General features: G+C 41.3%; 1 protein-coding gene and 1 pseudogene across 1 annotated transcript in view; one reads left to right on the top strand and one right to left on the bottom strand.

The window, feature by feature from the left end:
- Window positions 1–16478, bottom strand: part of PSPH (phosphoserine phosphatase) — an 85642-nt gene that overhangs the window by 58260 nt on the left and 10904 nt on the right. The gene's annotated exons all lie outside the window — the stretch shown is intronic.
- On the top strand, window positions 8170–8576 carry LOC109438910 (small ribosomal subunit protein eS24; annotated as a pseudogene).

Below are 16478 nucleotides of genomic sequence, written 5' to 3'. Positions count from 1 at the left end.
ATTGTACACCTGAAATCTATGTAATTTTACTAACAATTGTCACCCCAATAAATTTAATTAAAAAAAAAAAAAAAAAGAAATAGGAGCAGGCCAAACACCAAGCAGAGCGGCTCAAGACCCCAGAACTCTCTGTATTATTTAACCATCTGCTCAATCTTCCGTAAATCTAAAACTAAAAATGTTAAGCCTATTAAAAAACAAATAGACAAACAAAAACAAAAACAAAAAAAGAATGATGAAAATAGAAAATTGCCATTTAGCAAATTGTCACGTCTGGGATTTGCTTTTATTTACTCTACTTGCAAGCTAATAAATTAGCCTGATACTATTTTCATGGATGGTGGCCAAAGACACAGACTCCTGGATCAGAGACAAAGAACTTTATTACTTATGGCATAGCAAATAGCATGAGCATCATTTTATTTCCATCAGTTCCCCTGTTCCCAACTTCCATGGAGATGGCACAATATAGCCCAGATGGATACCTCATACACAGTGGGTTTGGATTGCACCTGAGGAACACTGAGTTTGGGAGACATATTGCTTTCAAAGCAAAGAGTAGGCAAGCCAGCTTTTTATCCAGGAGGAGACAATAACTTGTCTCTGATGATTACCAGATACATAAATAATCCTGCCAAGTAAAGAGCAGTTAGGGCCTTACATTCTTGGCACACAGCAAGATGTGTAGGAGCACAAGAGACCCATGGAGGACTGTCCCACTCAACATAAATATCACAGCAATAATTGTTTCAGGCAAGAATCATTGATGGATGCTAAAATTAGTGGGCAATTATGTTACCAAAAGGACAATAAACAAGTGTTGGCAAGGATGTGGAAAAAAAGGAACCCTTATACACTGTTGGTGGGAATACAAATTGGTACAGTTACTGTGGAAAACAGTATGGAGATTGCTCAAAAAATTAAAAATAGAACTATCATATGATCCAGCAATCCCACTTCTGGATATATATCTGCTATGGTCTGAATGTGTGCATCTGCCCAAAATTTACATGTTGGATTCAATGCCCAATGTGATGGTGTTAGAGAGTTGGGCCTTTGGGAGATTATTAGAGGGTGGAGCCCTCATGAATAGAATTAGTGGTCTTATAAAAGAGATCCCACAAAGCTCCCTAGCCCCTTCTACCATATGAGGACCCAGAAAAAAGGCACCGACTATTAACTAAGCCCTCACACAACCATGCTGACACCTTGATCTTGGGCTTCCCAGTCTCCGGAACAGGAAAAAGGCAAAGATGCCCACTTTCACCATTTCTGTTTAACATAGTACTGGAAGTCCTGGCCAGAACAAGTAGGCAGGAAAATAAATATACAGCATTCAAATTGGAAAGGAAGAAGTAAAATAATCTCTGTTTGCAAATGATAAGATCTTATATGTAGAAACTCCTAAAGACTCCACAAAACAAAGCTGTTAGAACTAATAAATAAATTTGGTAAAGTAGCAGGATACAGTCAATGCAAAAAAGTCAGTTGCATTTCTCTACCCTAAAAATGAACACTCTGAAAAGAAAGTACAAAAACAATTGCACTTATCCTCACATCAAAAAGAATAAAACACTTACAGATTAACTTCACCAAGGATGTGAAAGACTTGTACAATAAAAACTACAAACATTGCTGAAAGAAATCAAAGAGGACATAAATAAATGGAAACACATCCCATTGTTAAAATGTCAATACTACCTGAAGCAACCTACAGACTCTGTGCAATCCCTAGCAAATTCCCAGTGGTGTTTTTGTTTTGTTTTGTTTTGTTTTGTTTTGTTTTGCAGAAATGGAAAAACCCATCCTAAAATTTGTATGGACTTTCAAGGGATCCTTAACACACACAACAAACTTGAAAAAGAAGAACAAAATTGGAGGACTCACACTTCTTGGTTTTAAAACTTATACAAAACTACAGTAATCAAAACAGTGTGATATTGGCATAAAGATCGACATATAGACCAATGGAATAGAATAGAGAGTCCAGAAATACACCCTCACATATATTATCAAATGATTTTTGACAAGGGTGCCAAGACCATTCACTGAGAAAAGAACAGTCTTTTCAACAAATTGTGCTGGGAACATCGGATAGCCACATGCAAAAGAATGAAGTTTGCCCCTTACTTAATGCCATATACAAAAATTAATTCAAAAGGATCAAGACCTAAAACAACAAAACTGTTAGAATAAAACATAGGACAAAGCTTTATGATATTGGATTTGGCAATGATTTCTTAGATACAACACCAAAAACATAGGTAACAAAAGAAATAGACAAATTGGACTTCATGAAAATTAGAATATTGCTCATCAAAAGACAGTATCCACAGTATAAAAAGGCAACCCACAGAATGGGAGAAAATAAACTAGAAAAGTGGAGAGTGGTTGCTGCTGGGGACAGGACTTAGGGGAAATATAGCAGAGGGCTAGGGATTTCATTATAAGCCTTTAGTACTTTTAAGTTTTGAAACTATGCACAAATATTTTAAAAAGTTAATAAGGGTAATATCACCAAAACTTTCCTAAGCATTATGAGTAATTCAAATGAGTAAAAATGAAAGTCACTTAAAATAAAAATGAAACTTTAATTACTCAAAAAAAATGGGAGACAATATTTGCTAATCATATATTTTATAAGGGGCTAATATCCAGAATATATAGAGATCTCCTACAACTCAACCAGAAAACCAAACAATTAGATTTAAATGGGCAAAAACCTTGAATAGATCTTTCTCCAAAGAAGATACACAAATGGCAAATAAGAATATAAAAAGATGTTCACAATAACTAATCATTAGGGAAATGCATATCAAAAGTACAATGAAATACCACCTCATACCCATTAGGATAGCAACTATAAAGAAAAAACAGAAAACAGTAAGGGTTGGCAAAGATGTGGAGAAATCAGAACACTTGTGCTCTATTGGTGGGAATGTAAAATGGTACAGTCACTGTGGAAAACAGTATGGTTGTTCCTCAAAAAATTAAAATTGGAATTACTATATGATCCAGCAATTCTACTTCTGGGCATATACCCAAGAGAATTGAAAGCAGGGTCTCAAAGAGATATTTGTACACCCATATCTATAGAAGCATTATTCATAGTAGCTAAAACATGGAAGCAGCCCAAGGGTCCATTGACAGATGAATGGATAGTAAAATGTGGTATATATGCATACATACAATAGAATATTACTCAGCCTTAAAAAGGAAGGAAATTCTGTAATGTGCTACAACATGGATGAACTTTGAAGACATTGAACTAACTGACATAAGCCAGTCACAAAAAAGACAAATACTTTATTATTCCATGTATACATATGAGGCACTTAAGAGTAGACAAAATCATAGAGAAGGAAAGTATCATGATGGGTGCCAGGAGTAGAGGGATGGAGGAATGGGGAGTTATTGTTAAATACGCATGGTTTCAGGTTTACAAGGTGAAAAGAGCTGTGGGGATGGATGGTGAAGATGGTTGCACAGCAATGTGAATGTATTTAATACCACTGAACCGTATACTTAAAAATGGATGAGAAGGTAAATTTTATGTTATGAGCATTTTACCACAATAAGAAAAAAGATATATTGGTTATAGTGAAGAAAACAAGGGACATAAAAGTATATATAATATTTTACTTTTTTATAAAGAAAAGAGCAAAGAATACGCGTACACACACACACACACACACATACACACACACACACACCACATATATAGTACTTTAATAAAATAACTTTGGGAAGACACAGAAGAAACAAAAATAGTTATCTGAGGGTTGGTGGGAACTTGGTGGGTGGGGCAATGCTATATATACTACTATATAGTATATATACTTTTATGACACTACTATATATACTTTTATGATGTTCATATTAAATAAAAATGAAAACTAAATAAAACAATATGAAGGTTCCATATTATATATATACATAGACAGGCCTGGCAGCACAGACAGTAAGAGGTTAACAAAATGGTGTTCTCCAGAGCAACACAGCCAACATGCATGTGTTTGTGTGTGTATTTATATACATAGAGACATACAGACAGAGAGGGAGAGAAAGGAAAGGGAGACAGGGAGAGAGAAAAGTGTATTTTAAGGAATTGGCTCACGTGGTTGTAGAGGCTCGGTAAGTCCAAAATCTGCAGGATGGACCAGCAGATTAAAGACCCAGCGAAGAGTGGTAGTTTGAGTCCAATGACAGCCTGCTGGCAGAATTCTTTTTTGCTAGGGGAAGGTCAGTGTTTCTTCTACTAAAGTTTTCAACTGATTGGATGAGGCCCACATATATTATATAGCATAATCTGCTTTACTCAATGTCCACCTATTTAAATGTTAACCTCATCCAAAAAGTAACTTCACAGAAACATCCAAAATAATGTTTGTCCAAATACATGGGCACTGTCGTCCAGCCAAGTTGACATATAACCATACAAATTCATCCCTTGCCTACTTGGCAGTCATATGCATCTCCTTAAACTTAATCTCTGGATAAAGGCTATATAGCTAGGCCATAACTCTGCTAACATCATACAACTATCTTGCATCTGATGAACCTTTAGTGGAAACACAATAACCCTGTCCCTAGAAGAGGATGCAAAGTCCCTGGGTGGTGTTTATTCTTCCCCCTGATATTCCATAACTTAAATGCTGTGCTATAAAGTTAACAAATTAGCAATACTTAAATACTATGACAAAGTCAATACATCCTATGTTGCATGATAAAGAATGAGAGAGAAGAAAACAAAGATATTTGGTAAATACATACTACGTGTATGTACTCAAATTTATAACAAAACAAGGAAGAATACTCATGACAAAAGCAGTCCTCACTTCTGTAATATCATGTGGTTGAAGATGGTATTTATAACCACTTTCTTCCACTTACTTTCCTTTTCCCTCAGCAAACACCTCAGCTGGCCATGGTTCTTAATCTTTGGTGGGACCCAAATCTTCATTCCTGAAGGGTCCTGGGCCATTAGTCATCGTGCCTGAATTGGGTTGTTGAAGTTTTCCATTGACTGATCGTAGGGCCTGGTAATACTGAGAGACACCCGGTTGGATCTCCTGTATTCCAGACACATTTTCGTGGAGCAACAGTCCCAATTCCCCTTTGTAGTCAGAATCAGTCACGCCAGCCAGCACCGTAAATCTCTTCTTTGTTGACTCAGAAGCATGGGGAGCCCAGAGTGGCTGAGTGGCAGTCTTTAATTTCCAGTTCAGTGGAATTATTATTGTGTCCTCTGATAGAAGCCTTTCTGCCTTTGGAACTAAGACTTGTCAGTTAGCAAAGGTCTTGGCAAAGATAGCAAAAATTTTGCTAACGGATCACTGGGGATTCCATCCCATTTCCACCCCTTGATTTCTGGCTACAGGAGAATTACATATTGGTTGTTGATTCAGAGCATACAAGCTTCTTGGAGAACCTTGCCTCAGCCCTGATCCCAGTTACAATGCCACCTACCTGGCCAGCATTGTAACTGAGTCTTCAAAATGCCATCTCACCATTTTATCAAGCCAGCTGTTTTGGGATGGTAGGAAACGTGGTAAGACCAGCAAATTCTATGGGTGTGGGCCCATGGCTGCCCTTCATTTGCTGTGAAGTGAGTTCCTTGACCAGAAGCAGTGCTGTGTAGAATGCCATGATGGCGGGTGAGGCATTCTCTAAATCTACAGATGACAGTTTTGACAGCAGCATTGTGTGCAGGAAAGGCAAATCCATGTCCAGAGTAAGTGTGTATTCCAACAAGAACAAAATGTGCTTTCCATGACAGAAATGGTACAGTGTAATCAACCTGCCACCAGGTAGCTGGCCGATCACCCTAGGGTATGGTGCCATATCAGGTGCCATATCAGTGTTGGTCTCTGCTACTGGCAGACTGGGCACACAGCAGTGACTGTAGCAAGGTCAACCTCTGTGAATGGAAGGCCACACTGCTGACCCAATGCGTAACCTCCATCCCTGCCATAGGGGTGGCTGGGAAAAGAAGTCAACTTGTGTCCACAGAACAAGTAATCCTAGCCACTTGTTAAACTCCTCCTCTGCTGAGGTCACCCTTTGGTGAGCATACATATGGGACACTAATATCTTCACATTTTCTGTCCACTTAGAGAGGTCCACAAATCTCTCTCCCAGACTTCCTTGTCACCAATTTTTTAATCATATTCCTTCCAAGTCCCTGACCATCCAGCCAAAACATTGGCCACAGCCCATGAACTGATATAAAATTATGGTATATAATCACTCATCAGGTCATTTCTCCTTCCAAGCAAAATAAATAACTAGATGCACGGTTTGACATTCTGCCCACTTAGAGGATATCCTTTTTTAATATACTCTGTTCCTTCTCTTCTTCCCCTTCCAGTATGCCCATTATTCTTATGTTGCTCCTTCTAATAGAGGCAGAAAGTTCTTATAGAGTTCTTTATTTTCTTTTAACTCTCAAGTCTCTCTCTTCTTCCATCTGTGTCATTTCCAGATTTCTATTTCAAACATCACTAATTCTTTCCTCTATCTAATCAGTTGGACATTTCATTCTTCATTTCTTTCATTGAGTTCTTCGTCTCCAGAATTTCTATTTGGTTATTTTTTAAAGTTTCAATCCCTTTGGTAAAATATTCATTTTGTTCTTTGATTGTGTTCCCGAGTTCATTAAACTGCCTGTGTTTTCTTGCATCTCACTGAGTTTTTTCAGAACTGCAATTGTGAATTCTCTGTCATTTAAGTCACATATTTCCATGTCTTTAAGTTCATTTTCTGGAGAGTTTTCATTTTCTTTCTGAGCTGTCTTGTTACCTTGGTTATTCATGGCCACTGATGAATTATTATTTCTCTTCCTGGGTATCTAACAGGGGTGCGTACTGCAGTAGGTTAATATGAAGAGGTCTTTCTTTTGCTTTCCAGCAGGTGTTGCTAGAATGTTTTATTTTTTTCTCCCCTGCAGCCTTTTATTTTCTCTCATGCTGTAGCATTTTCTCTTGCACTGTTCCAACTTCTCATGGGATGGGGGTTTTCTGAAGGTGGGCTTCTCCTCTGTGAGCAGGTCACCTGGGTCTTAGGGCACTGCCTCCATGGGAAGATGTGGAGGGTGATAGAGTTCTGAGTTCCTGAAAACCCAATGCTGCTCCTGCAGCCCGATGCAGAGCCTGTGTGTCTCAGCAGCTCTGGTTGCCCCACAGGCATCTGCCCAGAAAAGTGGGGGTGGGGTGGGCTGTGAGAGGTGGCTGGTGTGTTTGTGGCTCTGAGCAATGGCAACTACCAGTCCACAGCTGTCTCACCCCTACAGCTCTTTCCCTATCGCTGGAATTAGTTGTGTGCTGTGCGGGACCGTTGCTCCAGTTCTCAGGGCTATAGATAGTCTGTTCTTTAATCTGACACTGCTACCGTTTCTTCTGGAGCCCGCTTCTAACCCTGGGAGGGTGGGGGTGGGGCAAACTCTGGGAGGTTGCGGGGAGGCAGCTGGGATCCATGTCTTTGTTTTCTGTTTTTTGTAGTGAGGCCTTAAACCATAGTTCTCACCTGAGGTGTCTGCCCCAAATACTGGGTTCAGCCGTATTACGTGCCAATCCCTCAGGCAGGACTATGGGCCACAGGCAGTGAACCTGCAGTCTGGATTCTTCCATCTCCCAAGCCTGCAATGAGCTCTGGTCTGCAGCAAGCTCCAGACTGTGTCCTGTGGCCCCCTGGCCTGTGTCTCTGCACTTCCACCTTCCCTCCTCCCCCTCTCGCCCTATTTTCCCACCTTCAGGTGATTTACCTTCAGGTGATTTGATGCATGGGTCTCAGACGTTCTTGCGTGTTGCTTAAGTTTTCCTTTGTTGAATTATAGCTGTTTAATTTGTTATAACTTCCAGGGGAGATTTCAAGAAACACTCCTCATGCTGCCATTTCTGTGACATATCTACTGGGTCCTTCTTTGTCTCTTGTTATAGCCTTTGTTTTAAAGTCTATTTTGTCTGGTGTAAGAATTTCTTTCTCCATCTTATTACTTTCAGTCTGTATGCATCTTTTGATCTGAAGTGAGTCTCTTGTAGGCAGCATATGTAAGGGTTTTGTTTTCTTATATATTCAGCCACTCTATCTTTTGATTGGAGCATTCAATTCTTTTACATTTAAAGTAATTGTTGTTTTTCCTCCCTGGCTGCTTGAGGGTCAGCCACCATCATGAATGATACAGTAACTATCCAGACCAGGAAGTTCATGACCAATAGACGACTTCAATGGAAACAAATGGTCATCGAAGTCCTTCACACTGGAAAGGCAACAGTACCTAAGACAAACTAGCCAAAATGTACAAAACCACACCAGATGTCATCTTTGCATTTGGATACAGAACTCATTTTGGTGGTGGCAAGACAACTGACTTTGGCATGATTTATGACTCCTTGGATTATGCAAAGAAAAGTGAACCCAAACATAAACTTGTAAGACATTGCCTGTATGAGAAGAAAAAGATCTCAAGAAAACAGGGAAAGGGATGCAAAAACAGAATAAAGTTAGGGAAACTGACTGCAAAGGATAATGTTGGTGCTGGCAAAAGTGAGGTGGAGATTGGACAACAGAAAGAGTAAATATTTGTCAGTGACTTTATCTGTGGTGATTGAGCAGATTTTTCATGAGCAGATTATTAAACTAAGAACTTAAAAAAAAAAATAAACTGTTGATAGATATGTAGTTATTGCCATTTTATAATTCATATTATTGAACTGTCTTCTTCTTCTTCTTAAAGAAGTCCCTCTAATATTTCTTGTAATACTGGTTTGGTGTTGATGAACTACTTTAGCTTTTTCTTATCTGGGAAGCTCTTTATATGTCTTTCAATTCTAAATGATAGCTTTGCTGGGTAGAGTACCCTTAGTTGTAGGTCCTTGGTTTTCATCACTTTGAATATTTTGTGGCAATCCTTTCTGGCCTGCAAAGTTTCTTGTCACCATACAGCAGTTTAACCTCACCACGCAACAGCTTAACTGTTTTGTTTCCTTCTACCTGCCCCCAAAGAAAGGAGAGTCTGTAAGACTGATCCTTTCAGGGACTTTGCTAAACCTTTGTGTTTGCACCTTATGCCTCCTTGTTTGGTCCCAGAAAGATGACTGGACAGTCGATGATGAGTAAGATTCCTCACGGAAGGAACAACTCAAGCCAGACGCAGTCACGTGGGGACCAACAGGAGAACCCACGGGGTTCATGGAGGTGGGCACAGCCCCCCACCTTCCTCAGGCTAAGGAAAGCCTCCACCTCTGTGGCTGCATTCCTTCCCAGAACCTGCAAGGGAAGTGATTCAATGAGGTGCTCTCCATCTATTCATATGCATATAGGTTTTGTCCCTTGGGGAAGTTGAAACTTACAGTCCAGCTGTCTGCAGGCAAGGCTGATTGACTACAATGGGTTTCCTATTATGATGTATGGGATTCACAGATCTAGAGATTGACAAGCTTTATCTCCTTTGCTTCCCCACCAAACTAATGAAAGTTATTGTGCAGGCCCGACCAGGTGCCACAGCCCAGACCTTGAGGCTGCCGCTCCCTTGGCCTCCACATTTAAACTGTATTCATGGCTGCTGTCTTTTCTTAACCCTGCGCTGCCCTCCTCACTCCCCACAATTCTCGTCATGCAGGACACGACCGTTTCTGTTGAGAAACAAGCAGACAATCTTATGGGAGCTGCCTTGTAGGTAACTAACTGCTTTTCTCTTGCTGCTTTTAAGATTCTCTGTTTGTCTTTAACATTTGCCATTTTAATCATGATGTGTCTTGGTGTGGGCCTGTCGTGCGGGAGACCCTGCTCGCTGTGCCATTTGTTGTGCAGAGCAGCCTGCAGGGTCTCTGCTCCCGCTCCCCTCATAAGAACGCAGGATACGGTGAGGCCAAAAAGGAACACCCACGGAGCCATAGATGGGGGAATCATATCACTATATTCTCGCTGGTGGCTGGATTGGAGAAATAGGAAACAGGAGCCACACAATTCTCAACCCTCACTGCGCTGCTTGCAGGCTCAGCCACCATCTTCTTGCTAGCTCCCATCTTTGTTTTCTGCTAGCGTAGCCATGGCAGTTATATTAGTGGAAAATGGCTCACTGGTTACAGCTGACGGCCAACTAGCCACCGCTGATGGCCATGCAATCACAGTTGATGGCCATTTACTACATGAGCCAGCACCTGTCTTGTGAGGCCAAGAGCCTGGAAACTACTTTCTGGGGCTCTGCCCCCACAGGGCCTCTTTGAGTTCATCTTGTTTGTGACTCTTTGTGCTTTCTGGGATTATATTTCTATTTCCTTCACCAGGTTAGGAAAGTTTTCTGTCATTGTTTCTTCAAATAGATTTTCAATTTCTTGCTGTCTCTCTTCTTTTTCTGCTACCCCTATGATGCAAATGTTATACATTTGGTGTTGTCCCAGAGGCCTCTAAAACTCTCCTCATTTTTTGGATTCTTTTTGCTGTTCTGATTGGGTGTTTTCTGCCACCTTATCTTCTAAATTGCTGATTCAGACCTCTGCTGCATCTAATTTACTGTTGATTTCCACTAATGCACTCTTTATTTCAGTTATTGGATTCTTCACTTCCAATTGGTTCTTTTTTATGTTTTCTATCTCCATTTTTATGTTTTCTACCTCTTTGTTGAAGTTCTCACTGATCATTGAGCATCCTTATAAACAGTGTTTTGAACTCTTTGTGTGGTACATTGCTTGTCTCCATTTTGTTTTAGTTCTATTTCTGGAGCTTTGTTCTGTTCTTTCATTTTGGGACATGTTTCTTTGTCTCCAAATTTTGGCGGCTTCTCTGTGTTTGTTTCTATGTATTAGGTAGAGCTGCTATCTCCCGGTCTTAGTAGAGTGGCCTTATGTAGTAGATGACCCGTGAGGCCCAGTGGCATAGTCCCCTTGGTCACCTGAGCTGGGTGCTCCAAGTGTGTCCCTTGTGTGGGTTGTATGTACCCTCCTGCCTTGATTTGTTTGTACCTCAATGGGAGGGATTGACCCTCAGGCTGATTGGCTGTGAGGATTGTCTGTGACTACAGTGGAGGAGCTGTTGTGTAGAGGCTGAACTTACGGAGCAGGATTTGCTTTAGCAGGGCTCTGATACCTGCCCAGTCTGCCCGTTTGGTGTGTTGTCCTGGGAATTGGCCAGGTGGTGCTCTACTCTGTCCAGAGTCAGCCACCAACTGTGCCTGGCCCAGTGCATCCTGGGAGGGACCCTGCTGCAGGCCAAATTCAGCCAAAGCTTATGCCCTGCCCAAGGCCATATGGCATGAGCCACAAAGTAATCCATAGATGGCTGCCACCCATGCTAGGCTTGGAGGTGTCTCAAGAGGCCAAGCTGAGAACTGAGGCTGAGTGCCACCAGTGCTGGGCTTGGGGCTGCTTAGCAAGAATTATGAGGTACACCAAGGCCAGATGCTGCTGGTTTGGGTTTTGTGAACTTTTGAGAGATTTTAGGAAAGTCCACAGCAGAAGCCAAGACAGGCTGTTTATATGGAAAAGCCACTAGAAGCAGCTTGGGTTGGCCTGCAAGTTGGGTAGGATGAGGTGAACAGTGTTAGCCAGGTTGATAGAGACACAGATATGGCAGCCACCTGAGTCTGCACACTGGGAGTGGGGTGGGCTCAACAAAGAAATAATGGATTCTGCCAGTCCTTTTTTCCAGGAGAAAGCTACCCCTCCAGTCCTCGCTTTGAAGCCAGACAATTCAGTTCCTCCCCACATGTCACTGTTGCCTTTTAAGCTGCTGCCCCAGCACTGGAGTCTGTCAGTGAGTAAGTCTGTGTGCTAGCCCATTAAGAGGAGCTCCTGGGACTCCAGCTGCCCTCTGTCTCACTCAGCCACAATCTCTGCTGGGTTTTACAACCAGAAGTTGTGGAGACTTCTTTTTCCAGCACTGGAACCTGAGATAGGGTGCTTGGTGTTGGGCTGGCACCCCTCACTCCTCTGGGGGGACCTCTGAAGCTGATATATCCCTCCTGGTTTTTAACTGCCACACATGGGTAAAGGACCAGTCCATTCCACATTTCTGTCCCTCTTATCAGTCTCGATGTGTCTTCTTCCGTATGTCCTTAGTTGCAGGACTTTTGTTCAGCTAGCGTTCAAGTTATTCTCAATGATGGTTGTTTGGTTGTTCTGTAGTTTAGTTGTAATTTTGATGTGGTCATGAGAGGTGGCAAGCACAGTGTTTACCTTCCCCACCATCTTGACTGGAAATTCTTTTTTTTTTTTTTTTTTTTAAAGATTTTATTGGGGAAGGGGAACAGGACTTTATTGGGGAACAGTGTGTACTTCCAGGCCTTTTTTCCAAGTCAAGTTGTTGTCCTTTCAATCTTAGTTGTGGAGGGTGCCGTTCAGCTTCAAGTTGTCCTTTCAGTCTTAGTTGTGGAGGGTGCAGCTCAGCTCCAGGTCCAGTTGCCATTTCTAGTTGCAGGGGGCACAGCTCACCATCCCTTGCGGTAGTCGAACCGACAACCTTGCGGTTGAGAGGACGCACTCCAACCGAGCCATCCGGGAGCTCAGCGGCAGCTCAGCTCAAGGTGCCATGTTCAATTTTAGTTGCAGGGGGCGCTGCCCACCATCCCTTGCGGGACTCAAGGAATTGAACTGGCAACCTTGTGGTTGAGAGCTCACTGGCCCATGTGAGAATCGAACCGGCAGCCTTCAGAGTTAGGAGCATGGATCTCTAACCACCTGAGCCACCCGGCTAGCCCCTTGACTGGAAATTTTTGCTTAAAGTGTTTTAAAAAGCAATCTAAGATGAAAGAAAAAAAAAGCAAAAGATGCACATTTTAAAAAGTAGATAATTCTGTCATTCATTTGGGGGGAAAAAACATGTAAAATAGCCAAAAATTTTTTGGGAAAAAAGATTGATGAAAAGTATCTAGCCCTATCAAATTTTGGAACACATTGTAAACCTACAGTAAATAAAATAATATGGTGCTGATACTTGAACAGACAGAGCTATGCAGCAGAATATAGTCCAAAGTACATCTAGATACATCTGGGAATGTTGCACACACTAATAATTATTTTATATATTAATGGTGGAAGACATGAATTATTCTGAAAAAAACCTAATTGGACTGTTTTTTTCCAAATAATCAATTCTTTCATTCTCAGACACCAACTCTCTCCACCATTAGTTCTGTGTCCAACAACTCAGTTGAATTCTGACACTACCTGGAATTAGTGTAGACTGTATAGTTAAGGGCTCAGTCCCACAACACCGCCTCCACTTCAGACACCAGTTGCATGCCCCAGGTCCCCGGGCTACCTGCACTTCTGCTTGACTTGGCAACAAATTTGGGAGTTCCCCCAATCCTTCATCAGGTTTGAAAGATTTGGAGACTGACTCAGAATTCAGGAAATCACTTTATTTAGGTTTACAGGTTTATTATAAAGTATACAACTCAAGAACAGCCAAATCCAAGAGATGCACAGGAAAAGGTATTAAGGGAGTGATGCAGAGTTTCTGTGCCCTTTGAATGTTCCACCCTACCTGGGTGTCAATGCATTCATCCACCCTATTTGTTCAAGCATTTTTATAACCCACCTCCAGCCACCAATACTCCCCAGAGATTGGGGGTGGGGGCCTGATAGTTTCCACCGTCTAATCAGTGTTTGGTTGTCATGGGGCTATCTAGGTTTCTCACCTTGACTCACCTCATTAGCACAGACACAGGTGTATTCCAGAGGGGATTGTTATGGGTAACAAAAGACACTCCTGTCACTCAGAAAACCAATGGTTTTAGGAGTTCCATGCCAGGAACCAGGGTCAAAGACTAAATACATATTTTCATTATACCACAGATTCTTATCTCATTGCTTACCAAAATAAATCCCAAGTGAGTCATGGGAGAAACTGACTACATGAAAAAGAATTTTTAATGTTTAATTGGAAAAAAGACATAAATACAAACAATACTGGTGAGACAGGATAGGTAGCCTAGGAAAATTGACAACCCCCTCCAGGGTACAACCTGAGGCACCTCACTGGTTACACACGTAACAGGTGACCTGCTGCTGAAGAAAAACAAGAACCAGTTTTATCCAGTAAGGCTAATTCCCTTGACCAGAACCTGACCTTTAGCTAATTATGATGTCATTAAAATCTCATTTACATTGTGGTTACTACAACTCTGGCATGCATCTGACCCCATGACAGTTCTGGAGAAGTCAAATAAGGATGAAAGAGCAGGAAACTGAGGCTCCCACCTACTGGGAGGAAACTGATAATCCATGTCAATGGGATGTTACCAAAACCTGCCCCCTGGGAGGGATGAATACCCCTGGTCAGGACTTCCTCAGTGCAACCCAATCTCTGAGTTTGCCCGCACCTCCCTCTCAAGTGTGTACTTTCGTTTCATAAACTCCCTTTGCTTTCCTGCATCTGTCTGGCTCTTCAATTCTTTCTCGTGCAGAGATAAGAACCTGGCCACAGCTACTCCAGGTTGAGTCCTCTCTTAGACATCCTCGTGAGCCTCTGGCAACATTGCATAAGTTAAATTTCAATACAGAAAACATAGAGCTCCTGAAAATCCATAAAAAAGCAAAATAGGAAAACAGACAAAAGATATGAATAGACAGTTCACATAAAAAGAACTAGAAATGGCTCTTACATATAACATATATTATCAACTTCATTCTCAAAGCAAAACTTTTAAGATACCATTTTTCACCTATGGGCACAAAATATTGAACATTTTGAGGTATAGCCTTCTGTTCTGGTCCTTTATTGATATTGTTGACTGAAAAATAATATCAACCAGGTATTTAGTCACGAAAAAGGATTTATTCAGGAAAAAGGTAGCAATCCAGTGAAGGCAGGCATGGCAAGCCACATGCACATTCTGGCCTGCATGCCAAGATGGATGAGTATTTAAGGAAAGGAAAACAGAGGTTGGAACCATAGACCTTTCTTATAGCGTTCTTCCTGTGGGGTTCTCATGATTATGTAGAATGCGAGAACTTCCATAAGCCCTAGCTCCTCCCATAGATCCTCCTGACTATGTTTGCTTAAAGTTCCAGTTCATCTTTATCAATATATATGCATATACATATATATTTATATATTGTGGGGATTTAATAAAAATAAGACACTAGACATACTTTGTATATTTTATATTTTCATGTATATTTTTCTGCGTCCCCCTTTTATGGATACACAAATTTGGGGAGGTTTGCAAAAATAAAAATATTCTGAATTTTTAAAATATACTCAATGTTTGTATTTTTATGCATGTCCTCTGCCTTTTTTGTATAGATGCATGGGGAGTGTACAAAAATAAGATCATATTAGACACAGACAATAGTTTAGTGGTTACCAGAGGGTAGTGGGGGAAAGGGGTGTTAGATAAGGGTAAAAGGGATCAAATATATGGTGATGGAAGTAGAACTGACTCTGGGTGGTGAACACACAAAGTGATATATACATGATGTATTACAGAATTGTATATCTGAAAAGAACGTAACTTTACTAACAAATGTCACCCCAATAAACTTTAATTAAAAAAAGATCATATCATACATACTATTTAAAACATGTCTTTCCCCTTTATCAAAAATACCTACTTATGTCACTAAACATGCTTTCATCACCATCCACATGGACTTTTCAACACCCATGTTTCTGATTTCCCTATTCTTAGTTCACCCCCACCCCCTCCAGTTCACCCCTAGAGTTATCTTGCACTGAGGAAGTCCTGATCAGGGGTATTCATCCCTCCCAGGGGGTAGGTTTTGGTAACATCCCATTAACATGGATTATCAGTTTCCTCCCAGTAGGTGGGATCCTCAGTTTCCTGCTAACTGAGGATCACTAGTTCTTTGGGTTCCCAGTGCTGGCAGCCTTAGGACTAGACTTCCTAATTAGCAAACCAGGCCATAACAGTCAGGACAAGCTACTTCTCCAGATGTCTTGTGCAACCTTCTTCCCTCCATCTTATGTATCCACCTTTCGCTGAGCATACCCGGCCCTTCTACTGTCACTCTGTCACTCTATCTGGAATCACTCTCCTAAACCTTCTTCTCCTGCAAAGTATCTATGTATCTTTCAAAATCTCATTCAGAATTCACCTCCTCCAAGAAACCTTCCCTGATGCTAATACCTTTGTGTTCACAGCACTTCATTCATCTCTTAAATATAATATCCTACACTTTAGTGTCATTTATCTGTTTACAAGTTTAGCTCCCTTACTAGGCTATGTGCTTCTTGAGGATTAGGATCTTACTTATTTGTATACCTACTGGATGGGAATTGGGATGGGGATGCCAGTGAGGGCAGGAGAGAAGAGGTCCTCGAAGAATGTTTCAGGCGGAAGAAAGGCAGGTAGAATGTTCCAAGCACTGAAAAGTTCAGAATGACCAGACAGCATAAAGTGAGAGGGAAAGAGAGAAGGGTTTTAAGCCTGGAGAGGAAGGCACAAGATGTAGTTGACTCTGGAAGCAAATTAAGACATTTAGATTCCACTGTAAGGTCTTTGGGGTAACTGAGGG

The sequence above is a fragment of the Rhinolophus sinicus genome, linkage group LG03 (genome assembly GCF_036562045.2).
Source record: "Rhinolophus sinicus isolate RSC01 linkage group LG03, ASM3656204v1, whole genome shotgun sequence".
NCBI lineage: Eukaryota > Metazoa > Chordata > Mammalia > Chiroptera > Rhinolophidae > Rhinolophus > Rhinolophus sinicus.
This window is presented reverse-complemented; position numbering and strand designations above follow the sequence as displayed.